Source organism: Dermacentor albipictus, chromosome 2 (assembly GCF_038994185.2).
Source record: "Dermacentor albipictus isolate Rhodes 1998 colony chromosome 2, USDA_Dalb.pri_finalv2, whole genome shotgun sequence".
NCBI classification, from domain to species: Eukaryota; Metazoa; Arthropoda; class Arachnida; order Ixodida; family Ixodidae; genus Dermacentor; species Dermacentor albipictus.
Window position 1 is genome coordinate 134,187,009 of NC_091822.1, and position 15,988 is coordinate 134,202,996.

The window sequence follows — 15,988 nt, forward strand, 5'->3', positions numbered from 1 at the left end:
ACTATTTGGGGTTTCTATGAGTATACTAGATCTAGCCCTGGGAGAGCTCCACTCCAAAATCATGGTGGGCGGATGTGGAACATTCTCGCTTGCTCGATGACGCCATGTAACACGTGAACTCAACAGCTGGCACGTGGCTAGTAAACTCTCGTATGTATACAAAGCTCGTATATATACACACGAACAAGCTCGCACTGCCATATGCAAAGTTCGCATCAAAGCACTCGGAGTTGACAAAAGAAAAAAAAATATTTCGCCTTCGCCCACTGAATGTGTTGGTCTCTGCCTCAGTTGCCATCGCTTTGCTACGTCCTTTATTAAGCCGGTGCGGTAACGCAGCTTGCCCAGTTGTTTGCCCAGCTTCAGTTTAATCTTGTGACACGTGTTTAAGCTTACGTGTGCGTGCGTGCGGGCGTACGCACGTGTAAACGAGAGACACACCGAGAACTTAAAATAGTACAGATCTACGCACTGCGGCTGCTCGCACGCATTTTCGCCTAGCGCTGCGAGGTACACACGTGTGAACGCGTCATGCTTTCCTCTAAACTATAACCCACCTCGACACAGCTGTGGCTCAACTTACGTTGCCACGACTGCAAAAGTTGTTCCTCGTAGAATACTCGGCTGCGACGTACTTTATTAACGCGATGGCGTTAAGGAGCTCGTTTCGCAGAAACCATGGCGTTGAACGTCGTTCGACAGCAAGATTTTTGAACCACACTCATATCCAGGCCTTCCATGGGACGCAAGAAATCTACGAAGCCAACTGAGTTTCTCAAGCTAAAATACGTGGAAAAATCGTAAACTATGACTCACACACAACTTGCAGACATGATAGCTCTCGGATTGTAATTTGAATGTACGAGAAAACATAGTTCTGTTACGCGAAAACTCGAACAAACTACTTTTCCAGCGTTTCTACAATGCATATCCCGGAGGCGTTGTCCGCCGTTTGCGCACTCCGGCGCGTAAATATCATGGGAGTCCACGGAGCGGCGCGCCCGCTTTGAATCACGTCCAGGTGGTACCCGCCTCCGCCGCATCGTAGTGTTCCCGTATATGCTCTCGCAGGCAGCGGAGTTGCGCATAGCTTCGCCATTATGTTCCAGCCATGCAGTGAAGCCGTTCCTTACGCGCGCAGGAGAGAAATGCCGCTCGGTGTTACATTTGCTTTTTTAACGCGATAGCGTTAAGGAGCTCGTGTCGCAGAAAAGCCGGTGTCGTCGGTGTCGGCGTCGGGTGTCGGCGTTTGCGGCGTTGACCGTGAGCGATAAATCACGGCAGGCGCTTCATAAATAAAAAGCAACTTCCAAGATTGGCCCCGTGGGAATCGAACCAGGGTCTCCGGAGTGTGAGACGGAGACGCTACCACTCAGCCACGAGTTCGATGCTTCCAAGCGGTGCAAACGCGCCTCTAGTGAATGCGGCGTTGCCTTCGAAACGAGCCGTGGAAAGTTATACTGCGGTGTATATCGGTAATTATGAACATGTAACGTACAGAAGTCGCAATTACACGAGTTGCGAAGTGCGTTTCCGCTGCATTTCTTCTGCGCTTTCCGCACACGCAGAGCCATCTTGCGGCAAACACAGAAGACCCCCTCCTCTCAATGTACGGCGCTGCCCCGACAGGAGGCGCGCCGCGCGCGCATTGGGACCGCTGCCAGGCGCGTCGCGGGACTCCCTCTCCCCTGACGACGCTTCGCCGTGCTCCCGGTTTAGATTACAATCTCTCCGCTCGTGCCCATCACGACGTTTGGCTGGCGTAGATCGTTTCCCCTCCGAGACACCGAGTTCTTTGGTTCGTTTCGTTCACTCAGGCGCACGTTTCGTTGCCGCGCCGAACGCTGCGTTGCTCGACGCTCACCGCGTGATAGGTGGGCGCTAAGTCCGATGCGGGGCGCATCGTAAGTGATTGCTGTGCCGTAGCGCATTGTCTTATACCCCTTGGCGGGTCGACGGGAACGCTGTCGCGTCCCACTCTTGAAGGCGAAGCTTAAGCGTCCTCCAATTTTTTTTCTGCTGGTCGCGATGGCACTTTTCAATACAGGCTGCGCTCGAACCATCGGCGTAGCCGGAAAGGGGTAGGGTTCTAACACTCCGAAATGTTATTTGTATGTACATATATACACGCATATATACAAACAATCACGAACGTGCATATAGGGGTAGGACCCCCCCCCCCCCCTCGATTCCCCGAAATAAAATCCTGACTACGCCCGTGACTCGAACAGCTCAAAATTTGCGTGCAAACAAGCAGTATCTTACAACAAAAAGCGGTGCAATATTTTTTAGCATGCATATGAACTTTCCTCGCCGAGGCTGGAAGGCAAAAAAATGTTTTAAAGGATGTTTAAAGAAAACTTCGCACACGTAAGGTGGACAATTATGTGAGCGCATTTTGGCTGCCCGAACCAGCCGATTAATGATCGTCGACAAGCGAACTGTCGTGTTTGCAGTTATGTCAGCGAACGTTAACAGCGTCATTTATCACTAACCGTCGCCCACAGCAGCTGCACATTTTCGATATATGCGCTGCAAACACGTAGATTTATATGCATTTCAAATGTTCGCATGCGCACACTTTATGCAGAACTTATTTTTACGATTAATTCATACCGCAAACTAAGCAGCTGCTTCATAGCAGCAAATCTGCAAGTGGAAAAATACCCAAGATATAGGAGCTTCTAGGTCAAATTTATTTCGTACAAGGGAATGCATGACCGATGGCTGATGGCAGCAGGGCAAGAATCCTGGTTCTTGGAGCCTTGGAGGGTATAGAATTCAAAGCGACTGGAAAGCCAACAGGCTATTAACAGTAATAAAAGCGCCTCGTCCGGTCCACTCTCTTCGTTCTCTTCTTCGTGTGCTTTTGCAGTTTGAAGATGCAAGTAAGCCAACTAGCCTAGTTATCCATTCTGTTACAGTAATGAGAGGTCATTTTTATTGCAATAATCACACCAAGATGGCGAACTTGCAAAGTAATTATTCACGAATTGCGGACTGTAACATGAGCACACGTTTTTCTAAATGTCTTCATACCACTCAGGTCAATTTACTGTAACACAGCGCTTATTAAGCATACAGGCAGAATTTGTTTCCTCATGTCTACTAAGGCCCATCTAACAAGCAAGATATTGCGGGCGGCAAATGCTGAAGCTGTCTCATCTGTCTCATAAACGGGAGCGCGAGGTTTTCGCTTATTACAAAAAAAAATGCACACTAGCAAGCCAACGTTACAAGAAAATTAGCACACCGACAAAAAGTAACATAAAAAAACACAGGACTGTAAAACCAGGGTACAACGGGTAAATTGTATCTGCTAGTATTTACTCCGCTTTGAACACGCCGTCTAGAGCCGCATTGTCATAACAATTGTACAAGCAACATAGCGAATTGGGCGCGTTGGTAAGTTAACATTCTTGGCGTCTGCTCAGTGGTTATGGTGTTGGGCTGCTGAGCACGAGGTCGCGGGATCGAATCCCGGCCACGGCGGCCGCATTTCGATGGGGGCGAAATGCGAAAACACCCGTGTGCTTAGATTTAGGTGCACGTTAAAGAACCCCAGGTGGTCAAAATTTCCGGAGCCCTCCACTACGGCGTGCCTCATAATCAGAAAGTGGTTTTGGCACGTAAAACCCCAAATATTAATATTATTAACATTCTTGGCGTATACGTGCAGCGCGACACAGACGTGTTGTTCATTCTTTGTCCCACGTCTGTGTCGCGCTGCACATATACGCGAAAAAAAAAATCGTACACGTGAACAACCTCTTATGCCAGGCGAACTCATCTCAGCGTTAACAGGTGCGTTACTCGAGGTAAATGTTGCTTTAGTGTAAACAAGGTGAACGCACCTCGCATATCCTGGCCCGTTTCGGAGCCGGCCAGTCGCGGCTCAGTAGCCATACCAGTCGCCGGCGCACATCTGCCCATCCGCACGGCACCGCGTAAAAAGCTTTGCCACATTCCGTGCGGCTTGTGCTGTTTAGTGTGCGCCGTCACGCTGGAATACAAGTGTCAATATGATGTGTTTCGTATCGCTTCACCAAGGTCCTTGACCTAATATCGTCGAATGCCGCACCTCCAACCTGGAGCCGATGAACGCAATGCATGCTCGACGGTCCGTTTATTGCAATGTCGATGGCACTGAGGGAAACGAGTTCGCATTGCACCCGTAAAGTTGGCTTCGCAGCAGCGCAGTTGAACACTTGACGTCATTTTGCACCACATGATAGCGCTCGGCAAATAGCGGTGCGAGCGGTGCCGGAAGAGTTATGCTCAACTCTGCTCCCTGCGGGAGCATGTACAAGGGCACTAGCGCATCGCGCACCATGCAAGAGGCCGCGTCTCTATCGTTCATTCAAGAAACATACGAAATATGACCAGCCATATCACACACCGGCCTGGAGTTATAGTTGTGAGGAACATATTTTTGCAATAGAAACTATATGGACACTCCAGGTGAATTTTCGATGTCGTATAAAGTTCAATTGCGCTAATATCGCCGCCGCGCGCCGTATGCTGTAGGTGCGAGCGAAAGCTTTCGAAGGCGAGCCGAGGATGGTGGGTTGATGCGGTGGTGTTAAAACCCCTTAAACTTCGTAAAGTAGTGACACTCTTCTTCTCCGCCTTCCCTCCTCCTCGTTTCTCCGCTTTACACTTCCTCCTCGACCGTGGCGCCGCCTACACTGCTCGAGCGTCGCAACGTCGCCAACATGTGCTCCTTGCCACTCCGTAGACGCTTCTCGAGCAAAAATGGCGCTCGAGGGCCCACGTGATGCTAATAGGTCAATAGCGACGCGGCGTCGGCATCGGCCAGAGCGCGCGAGTAGGAGGCGGCATTCTTCAAAGCGTGGCACTACTTTACGAAGTTTAAGGGGTTTCGGGTAGTGTCTTCTCCCATTCGCAAGGGAGGAAGGCGGGGAGGGCGCGCGCTGTATTCTTACGCGCGCAAGAGGGCGGTCAGGGAGGGTCAGAGGTCGGCTTGGAGGTGATGGGGCAGGTGGCAGGTGCTCATCTCGGCTGCCGCGGCTGAGCGCCGTTGCGCGCTTCCCTTCTTGGAGGCAATCTGCGGCGGGTTCGAAGGCTAGCTAGCCGACCTGAGGTAGCTCTTGGTTAAGTATGCGCTGTGTTCTCGCGCGCTTAGGTAGCGTTGAAACTAGAGGCAGCACGAAGGGGAATTCGCTCGCTCTGCTGCCGCTCTTCAACGCCAGTGTTCTTGACAGCGAGTGTCCGTGGTCATCGAGTGCGATGTGTTCGTGTTTGCGTGTGCGCGCGTGACAACGTGCTCGTAAATTTAGCCGATGCGCGAATGTTTATAGCAGTTTATGGAGCTGATAACGCGACTTCACTTACTTCGCACAGCTGTCTAATAACTCGCTAAAGCAAACAATGCTTCGTATTTCGGGCAAAACCGTGCTTTTATTGTATTTAATTGGAACTTTCGGGAGTTTGGCTCACAGTGTGAAGGGTTAGTTGGGAAAGGGGTGCGAGAGGTAGGAGAGGGGGGCATTAAGTGCGTGCGCACGAATTACCTGTGGGAACTTCGTGCAATTCGCGCTTTCCAGTGTAGACGCACATCGTCATATCGTTATTCATTCATATTGTCGGCAACAGGCAACTGTTTCGCGTCAAAACAAAAGCTTTTGTGCGGATACCACAAGAACGAATTCAGCGTCGCTTAATAGTCGGGGGAAACTATTTTGTATCTCTCACAGTACAGGCAAGAGCTTCATGAATTAGAAAAAAAAAAGTGCGGCATCTCCAACATATCTTTTTTTTTTCGTATTCCATTACGGTTTTACATTGGTTATGCGTGCACTTGATCATCTTGTCGCAACGGTGTATGCTCCTATTGCGCTCCAATTACACTCAGCGGAGTGGTATAATGGGACGAAGGGCGTGGGAGCCGGCTTTCTATTGCAAAACGTTGATGACGCACGTGCGACGGCGTCGCGCAATGTTACGCCACTAGCGCACACCGGGGTGCGCCAGCATTTGAGGAGTGCACGGCTGCGCGTGCGGTTTCGTCAGACTCGATGTTATAGCTTGTAATACCGTGGCTCTGTTTGGGCTCTTTTGTACTCTTGGGCGAACTCGATATTAGCCTAGATGCCTAAAGCGTTAGTAATTTGATGACTCCGCGCGAGAGCGCACAGAACCTTAGTCATCTCTTCTTGGGTTATTTTGCAAGCAGGGCCCACGCAGCCGTCTGCTGTAGCTTGATTTCGCTTCTGGTCCTCCAAAACTATCTATTTCAGTCATTTGTACGATCACTTTTCTTGATGTTGTTGTTCCCGTTCGTTTTCTTCTTACCATTGTATCCGTGGTCCCCTCTGCTACTCTAGTGCGCGTTCAAGCATCGGCACCAAATTTTTTTTTCTTTCTATAGAACCCGACGTGAGGGCCTGCGGGACGCATCGATTTTTCGGAGAGCGCGCACGTGCCAATGAGGGCGAGAATGGTTGCGGCGGGGGTGAGAGCGGTCTGATTGTTCGAGTCTTCAATGTGTTGCAACGCGTGCCTGTTCTGTCGCGCACGCAATTCATTTGCGTTTCATCTCTTCGATTGCGCCGTCGAAAAAGATGACTCTAGCGTTATGGCAATGAGATGTGATTTTGCCATGACTCAGAGGCATCGTCTTTCGTTTTAAACATACGGCGTTCAAATCAAAATATAGCGCCACGTGTTTCATTTCGTGCCGGCGGGAGAAAGTGGATGACGACGGGAGGAGGTTAGGGAGAGAGAGGTGACGCATGAATGAATCTGTGCGCGCACGCACGCACGCACGCACGCACACGTGTGAGTGTGTGTGTGTGTATATATATATATATATATATATATATATATATATATATATATATATATATATATATATATATATGTGTATATGTATATATATATATATATATATATATATATATATATATATATATATGTATATATATATGTATATATATATGTATATATATATGTATATATATATGTATATATATATGTATATACACACAATGTGTGTGTGTAGAAAGAGAGAGAGACAGAGAGAGAGAGAGAAAGGGAGAGATAGTGTGTGGGTGTGTTTGCATATCTCTTCATGGCGTAAGCCAGAGCTAGCAGTTATTCGAGTAGGCGTGTTCCCACGTGTCTTCCCGATGGCAAAAATGAGTTGTTGCGTCAGCGTGTGTGGGAGTCGCTCTTATTTTCGCGCAGTGCTGAAAAAGTTTTCTCTGCGGCAGTTAGAACGTTACTGAGCCGCATTAGTGAAATGCGCTTGCTCCGCGAAAGCATTTCCTTAATGTTTTCATTTGCTACGTCGCAATTTCGATGGGAGCAATCCGTAATCATTGTAAAAGGGACAGCGACGTCGCTACCTCGTAGCTGTAACATAGACAAAACAACGTGCAAAGACGAGCATAATGAGCAGTCAAGACGAAACAAAGCTTTACTGGAGGGCTAATTGGTTTATGTTTGGACGACGCCCTTCCGACCACGTAATATCTGTGTACTCCTTCGTGTATTGCCTGATAAGGTATCACTCCTTCTACAGTCAAGGAGCGCTGAGGTAACACCTTCTACGTAACCTAACCCGCCGTGGTTGCTCAGTGGTTATGGTGTTGGGCTGCTGAGCACGAGGTCGCGGGATCGAATCCCGCCCACGGCGGCCGCATTTCGATGGGGGCGAAATGCGAAAACACCCGTGTGCTTAGATTTAGGTGCACGTTAAAGAACCCCAGGTGGTCGAAATTTCCGGAGTCCTCCACTACGGCGTGCCTCATAATCAGAAAGTGGTTTTGGCACGTAAAACCCCAAATATTATTATTACGTAACGTACGCGTGGGTACTTACTCGCACTCTCCGCTGTGAGTGCGGCGTCATGTTAGCTGTCGAACGCTGCACATAAAGAAAAAAAGATCGCGCTATGTGTTGCCCTCGTGGAGGAGGAGGGAGGAAAAACTTTAATCTGGTCCTGTACAAGGTGTTGCCACCTGCCTGGCTAGTTCCATGTTGGGACCGGGAGGTCAAGCCTCCTAGCCCTATCACGGGCGTACTGGACAGCCAGGACTTGAGGGATATGATCAGGAGATCTGATCATTCCTAAAAACCGATTCCGGGAAATGCCAGGGCCGAGCGACCCACACTCCCAGAGCAGATGTTCAAGCGTGCATATCTCCTGTTTGCATGCTTTGCATATAATATTCATGTCTGCAATGTTATACCATTTCTTTATTTGTGCAGGTGAATAATAAGACTCTGTCTGTAATTGTCTAAGTGTAACTGCTTGTGCTCTGTTTAGCCTATAGTGAGGGGGTGGAAACTCCCTCCTTCCCATGTAGTAATGTTTTGTAATTTCATTGTATGTAATGAGCGTATCTCTATGTAAGTTCTCCAATCCAGCAGAATCAAAACCATATGTAAAAGCGGCCCGGTCTGTAAGGTCGCGGGCGACGCTGTTGGCCGATTCATTTGGATTGACGGGAATGCCATCAAGTGAACCAAGGTGCGCCGGGAACCAATAAATGTAACGTGTAACATTTGTTTGCCTTTTGTTAATTATTCTCGCAGCCTGCGGGGCAATCTTTCCCCTATTGAAAGCTCTAATAGCCGTTTTCGAGTCGCTATATATTTCGATGAATCTATCGTCTGTTAGTGCCAATGCAATGGCAACTTGTTCAGCGTCTTCAGGTTTGTTAGTGTAGACCGTGGCGCAGTTTGTGCAATTGCCCTGGTGATCTACTACCACCGCCGCGAACTTAGTTAGATCTTTGTAGGCAGCCGAATCGACAAAGCAGGCTCCTCTGCCCCCTTTATCCATTTTCTCGATTAACGCCCTGGCTCGTGCGACTCTCCTGTTGATATCATGTTTTGGGTGCATATTCCTGGGTAGAGGTGCGACAATTATGTTGTCTGCGAATTCTTGATTAACTTTAACGTACTGTGCTGAATCCGTAATGGGGTTGATCATGATCTTGTCCAGGATTGATCTTCCCGTGCTGGTTGTAGATAGTCTCGCTATTTGTGATGTTTGTTGAGCCTCCGCGATCTCCATGGTCGTGTTGTGTATTCCTAATTTGAGCAGTTTTGCAGTGCTGGTTCGAATTGGGAGCCCCAATGCGCTTTTAACAACCTTCTTGATCACTGCGTCAAGCTTTTTGAGTTGAGACTGCGTCCAATTGTACATGGCAGCGGCGTATGATATATGACAGAGTACGAATGAGTTGATTATCCTGATGAGGTTATCTTCTTTCATGCCCTTGTGTCTTCCTGCCAGGCGCCTGATCATCCTGCACGCGTTATCCGTTTTAAGGGTGATTTTCTTCACCTCGGTATGGTTTCCACCGTTTGCATCAATGAAAAAGCCTAGTACCCTGATCACGTTGACTCTGGGTATATTGGCACCATTTTCTGTATGTAGGTGTATATTGCTTTCCGATAGAGGTTTCCAGCCCTTAGGCCTGCCCCCCTTTTCACGTCTATAAAGTAGTAACTCCGATTTGTGGGGGGAGCACCTGAGTCCAGTGGGCCTCAGGTATTCTTCCACCGTCTTGATCGCTTCAGTCAGTGCGTCCTGTATCTGCCCTTCACTGCCACCAGCACACCATACAGTGAGATCATCAGCATATATGGTATGGTCAATGCCGTTAATCTTGCCCAGCTTTCTGGACAGACCAATCATGCACAGGTTGAAAAGGACGGGAGAGATCACCGATCCTTGGGGGGTTCCTCGATCTCCGAGCTGAACCACTTCCGAGTTTGTGTCTCCGACCTTTATCTTCGCCGTGCGTGCTTCGAGAAAGGATTTGATGTATTTAAACATCCTCAACCCGAGTCCAATGTCTTCTATCGTTCTCAGGATGTACTCATGCTTGATTCTGTCGAACGCTTTTTCCAAGTCTAATCCCAATATGGCCTTAGTATTTCTAGAATATCCGTCGAGTATGTGGTGTTTAATTTGCTTCATGGCATCCTGCGTGGAAAGTGCAGACCTAAAACCCAGCATGTTGTGAGTGTATATATTATTGTCTTCTAAGTGGTCTTTTAGCCTGTTAAGGATTGCGTGTTCAGCGACCTTCCCCACGCATGATGTAAGTGATATTGGCCTTAAGTTGTCCAAGCTTGGAGGTTTACCCGGTTTGGGTATTAGTATAACCTGTGAAGTTTTCCATTCTTCTGGGACTTCGCCTGAGATCCATGCTTCATTAATGAAGTCTGTCAGCGATTCAATGGACGGCTCATCGAGATTTCTAAGTGATCTGTTTGTTACTCCATCAGGACCGGGGGCTGAATTTCGATTTAGTTCACTTAACACCCTCCGGATTTCGGATATGGTGAAGGGTTGGTCGAGTTCCGGTTGAGCGGCTCCCCTGTATTCTGATGGAAGTGGCTGGTCCTGCTCATTTCTAACTGGTAGGTATTTGTCAATTAGTTGTTTGGTAACTGTTTCGATGGGCTGATCCCTAAGGGCTACGTGTATGGCTCGGGCAAGGCTGTGTCTTTGGTTGGCTTTAGTGCCTTTTTCATCCAGCAGATGCTTGATCAATTTCCACGCCTTGCCGTTCCTGATTTGCCCATCGATTGACTCACAAAACTCGTCCCACTGTTGCTGGCAGAGGGTGTTACAGTATTGTTCGATTTGTTTGTTAAGTTCTGCGATTCTTTTTATGAGCCTACGATTTAGCCTTTGTGCCCGCCACCTTCGGGTTATGGCTTCCTTGGCTTCTATTAAGTGGGCAAGTTTCGAGTCCATTGCCTCTACATTAGTATCTGTAACAATTCTTTTGGACGCTGTTTTGATGTCCCTTCTGATGCCCTCACACCAGTCTCTGAGGTTGAGTTTGGTGGTTTCTTTTCCGCTTTGGGCTCTTAATTTACGAAAAAGGTCCCAATCTACGACCTCGAATTCTCGAGTTCGGCCTTTCTCAACTTCCAGTGTGACTTCTATTACGTAATGATCGCTGCCAAAATTCATGTTTGTATTAGTCCATGAAACATGCTCTGTGTTCTTAATGAACGTAAGGTCAGGTGTGGTGTCTCTGCAGACAGAATTGCCAAGCCTTGTAGGATGTGTCTTATCCGTGACTAACCTCCGTATGCAGAAATGCAACTTAAGTCGAAGCCCATGCTTGACTTGATTTAGATGACGCCTGGCGTTAACGTGCCCAAAGACGCTCACTGCGTTTCCGTCAGCGCGTTCCCGATAAGCGTCACTCAAGTTAAGTCAAGCACGGGCTTCAACTTAAGTTGCATTTCTGAATACGGGGGTAAGACCAGGTCTAGCTCATCCGCGTGATTCCACAGATTCCTGCCCTTGGCATTCGTCCTAACGTAGCCCCATAGCTCGTGGGCTGCATTGAAGTCTCCTAATATAATCAGAGGTCTACTTCCAGCTAAATTAGTAGCCTTTTCGAATAATCTCTTGAAGTGTTGTTTCTGGTGTTTCGGATTACTGCAAATGTTGAGTACGAATAAGCTATTGTTCCTTTGATTTTTGTGTGAAGTTGGTACTACAACCTCAACCATGAGGTACTCTAGGTTTTTGTCTATGACGCCTAATTCATGTGGGATGTGTGTAAGCTGCTTATTTACAAGCACGTACAGGCCCCTACCGAACGTTTGACACTCTATGGCTCTGTATCCAGTGAGTGTGACATATCCATATCCTGTCTCTTGAAGTGCGATAATATCCGGTTTAGACTGAAGTGACCTAAGGTATTGCTGGATGATGGAACGTTTGTTATTGTACCCCCCGCAATTCCACTGCCATATTCGAAATTCCCTCTTATTGTGAGCCATATTGCATATTCATCTCCCCCGCCTGGGGAGTTAGTGTAGCTCTGAGGAATGACGACCCGCATTGTTCCCTTACGTCCATTGACATAGTCATCATTTCCAGGGTTTTAATTCTTTCGCCAAAAGCCTTCAGTCCCTCCTTAGGGTCATTCAGTGCCGTCTGTATATGGCCTACATTCATTGTCAACTGTGAGACACTGTCCATAAGCATCTGCATGTTGTCTTTAAAAGACGCCAGCGCTTGTTTGACTTCCTCCATCTGTGTTTCAGTGTTCTTGAGTTTACTTTCAACAGCCCTACGCTTGGCTGACATTGGGCCTTCACCAGCAGGCGCCGGGACTGGGGCTTCTTTGCGTGTATTAGTGCTATCTTTGTTTTCTGCTTGTTTAGCCTCGCTTAAGAGTTTCCTTATTGCCGTCATCTCTCTAATCATGTTCTGATTAGTCTTTCTATTTCACGATCCTTACTTTGCTCTGGGGGTGGGTCACAAAGCATGGCACTTACCGGATCGGTACGCGCGTCGTCGGCCTAGATAAGTCTTGTTTTATTGTTGTCCCGGTGAGGAGGCGTCTTGTCCGCTATGGCCGTTCCCTTGACTTTGTCGGCCCATGTGGATCCGTTGATTCCTTCCCCGGGTTTCGATGCAGCCTGTTGGCTCCGATCTCTTGATCCGGATCGCGTCCTGGATTGGGATCTGGATCTGGGTCGGGATCTGGACACGCTTCTTCCCCTGGAGCGTGAGCGACTGCGGGACCTGGACCTGCCGCGGGACCTTGAGCTTGGCTGCGTGTCGTTATTGTCCTTGTTGACGTTGGTTGCTAGTGCTCTTTCGTTTCTCCGTTTTCTGACCACGTATGGAGTTGTATAGCGCTGCTTACACACTTTGTCCGCAGTTGGGTGTGGGCCACCACACAGTTCACACCTGGGTTGGCACTGATGTTTGTCAGTCGGATTCACTGCACCACAGCCTCGGCATATTCTCTCTTGCGGAGACGGGCACACATCAGCTCTGTGACCGAGCCGACCGCAAGCGTAGCATACGTCGACTTGTTTCTTGTATAGTGAACACCTTACAAGGACTGGGCCATATCTGACGAAATTCGGAACCTTGTGTCCATCAAAGGCGATGATCACCGTACCGGTATTCTTGATTCTTTTAACGGCGAGAGCCAAAGGGTTTCTTGAGTTGACTATGTTCTTCTCCAGCTCCGTCGGGCCATCTGCTAAGTCAACGTTCCTTATCACTCCCTTGCACGTGTTGTGAGGTGCAGCCTCATATGCGTTGATCTCGAAGCTGCATCCATTCAAGTTAATTGACCTGATTCTCACATATTTCTCAGCATTCTCTCGTTGCGGCGTACTCGCCACAATTATGTTTTGGTTCACGTTCGTGCATATGATGTCTGATGCAATGTGGTCCGAGCTTAGACCAGCTGCTTCAACGATGGTTTTGCCTATCTTGGTAGAGCCAATCTTGCTAATATTGAGTCCGCCGCGTGGTCGGAGTATGATTTTAAAGTGATCTTTCGGCAAGTATGGCATTCGGGATGCCCTGGCGACCCTGTTCTTGACTCGACTGCCGTTCTCGAATGTTCTAGGCGACGTAGCCATATGAGGCCTAGCTCCGGCTGAATTGCCGCTAACAGCGGATCTGGTAGAAATTCGCCTAGAAACTGCTGCCTGCCATCCGTACTCTTCGGTGCACTTGTCGGGAGGTAGTTCCTCCCCATCCATCATGACTTGCATGCCTGACTCGCCTCCAATTGCCACACTCAGGCAGCACCTGGCCTAGCGCGGCGGCAATGGTGGCTGCTCGAAAAAGTCTCTTAAAATGTGAATAGTCGACCCACCGTAGAAATCCTGGTGTCGCCGTAATCCTCTTGATGCTAAGCGTCGATTGATGTAACCGAACCAAGGATACACTCAGACTAATGGGTCGAAACCGATGTTGAAAGCGGGAGCCGATCTTTCTCCATGTTCTTCGATGCTTCTTCTTCTTCGTCCCCCCTGTTGCCCTCGTAACGCAATTGAATTGCATGCGCTGCAGGTCTTCCTTCGTGACGTCATGGCGCAAGGTGCTCAGTCATTGTGATCCAGTGCAGGTTGACTGATGGCAGTCCAGATTTTTTTGGTGGTCCGCACTCGCCAGAAACTGCTATGTACATTGACTTTTGCTAAGCGCGTGCTTCGGTGCACGATGTAGGCCGATACTACGAGATTTCTTCACTACCGCGACGCTTGGCGGCAGATCTCGACGCTGACTGAGCACCCTTGAAACTTTAGTAAGCCGCTTGGAACCGAAACCATTCGACTCGGGTGGCGAGTTCAGATCATAGTCAGTGCTGGTGTGTAAACATGAACATATACTTAAACCTAGGTATATGATGTACATTTCGTATAACACAACATATGCTTAAACCTAGGTTTATTCTTATATGTTCATGTTTACACACCAGCACCGACTATGATCTGAATTAGGTTGTCGAAGGTAACCAAAGTGCTAAAAAATAATCTAAAAACGCCATGCAAATACAATTTTAGGGCGGACAGTCTTCGGTCGTTAGACGTCTGATTACCGAAGACCGCCGGTCCTGTAATCGTATCTTGTAGCACGATTTTATAATCTTTATTTGAAAAACCTTGGCAAACGTTATCTGGAACACAGGGTGCAATGCAACAAAACGTCATTGTTCTTTTCGGAAGGATGGGTCTGAATGTAAGTTTAGCCTATTTTGGGCTTTCGCAGCACGCCTTATGTGCGAGGCCGCACCAGGAGACACAATGCGAGTTCTCTTTTATTACTTTTGATCTCGTGTACCAAACAAGTTTGTAACCGCAAGTAGGCACAAAGACTTCAAATTCCGATGTAGTTCAGCTAAGTTTTCTGTTGATGCGTACATCAATACTACACACGAACAATATCTTGGTGGCCGCTCAGATAAAAAAAAATTACTAAACCTCATGAGCCATTCCACTCTGTGAAGGTGGGTATCCAGCGAAGCTGGTTTGCATGCGACAAAAAGGTGACACAGAATTGTGACCGTATGCACGGGCTCATTTACCGTGATTTTTATATACATTCGCGTGGATGACGGGACCGCCACCCCTAGGAGCCGGAGGAAACTAGAAATCCATGACGTTTAGACGGGACCGCGACCACGGGAGAGCGGAAGGAAATGAAAGATACGCAAGGGCATGGAACGCCGACAAAGAGAGGGTGGCGCGAACGTAGGCATGGCCAACTCGTGTCAAAATGTAGTATCTGTTCTTATCGGCTTAATATCTGGTACGGGTTGTATTCGGACCCAAGACATTAAGCTTACCTTTTGCAATCTGGCGGAGCTAGTGCTTGAAGCCTGCACCACCTCCGCCGCGGTTCGGCCCGGTATTGCACTAACTTCGCGATCGGCCCACGCTTTTTGGTCTACAGACATCGATCCGCTGGAAACTAGCCACATACAGCTTCACTGTAAAAATAAACAGTCGGGTAGGCTGTATCGGGGAAGCATTCTTGATTTCATTTACCAAGCAAACGCGCGGTCATAGTGACATGTCTGTTCTGCGTGCGCGTCCTTTCGTGCTGGTGCGCCTGCCAAAACGCAATACCAGGTGGATGCTTCGAGAGACGATGCGAGAACGTAGTTTTGGGCACGCGCTCGCTCGTAGACACTTAAATATTGTGAGCTCGCTTCTACGTCGATGCTGTACGTACATCCGGCCTCCTAGGTTTTTCCTTTCCGCTTTCCCGATAATTTGATCTCATGCCTATAGGCAACCTACAAAGTATGACACTGGACAACATGCGTATTATTTTTCCTTTCTTTCTGCTTGTCTGGCTATTTCTAGGCAACGACCTCGATTGGCGAGCAGCTGTAACACGTGCCCTCTTTGCCCGGTCCGTATCCTCATTGTTTTTGCGGTGAAAGCAAGACACAGTTGTGACACCTATCTGAAAAGGTATTGGACGAGGGGAAAATAAGTACAGTTGATATCTCTTCAATTTCCTGTCGCAGGTGCGGTGAACGACCGTCGATTTAGCCCAAATCTTCTCCAAACTGAATTTAGGCATATCGAACGTTCCAAATAATTGCTTTGCCCCATTTGTAATGAAGTGCGGTTATGCTTTGCCGAAAGAACAGCTATATACACGGTGTCCCAACTATCATGCACCAAGATTTAAAGCTACGCAAATGCCACGTAG

The 15,988-nt window shown here is 48.3% G+C and overlaps 1 protein-coding gene and 1 pseudogene across 5 annotated transcripts in view; both read left to right on the forward strand.

Moving 5' to 3' along the window:
* The window catches only part of LOC135917972 (streptococcal hemagglutinin-like), a 434,329-nt gene that overhangs the window by 362,783 nt on the left and 55,558 nt on the right, over positions 1 to 15,988 (forward strand). The gene's annotated exons all lie outside the window — the stretch shown is intronic.
* On the forward strand, positions 15,026 to 15,206 carry LOC135919000 (U2 spliceosomal RNA; annotated as a pseudogene).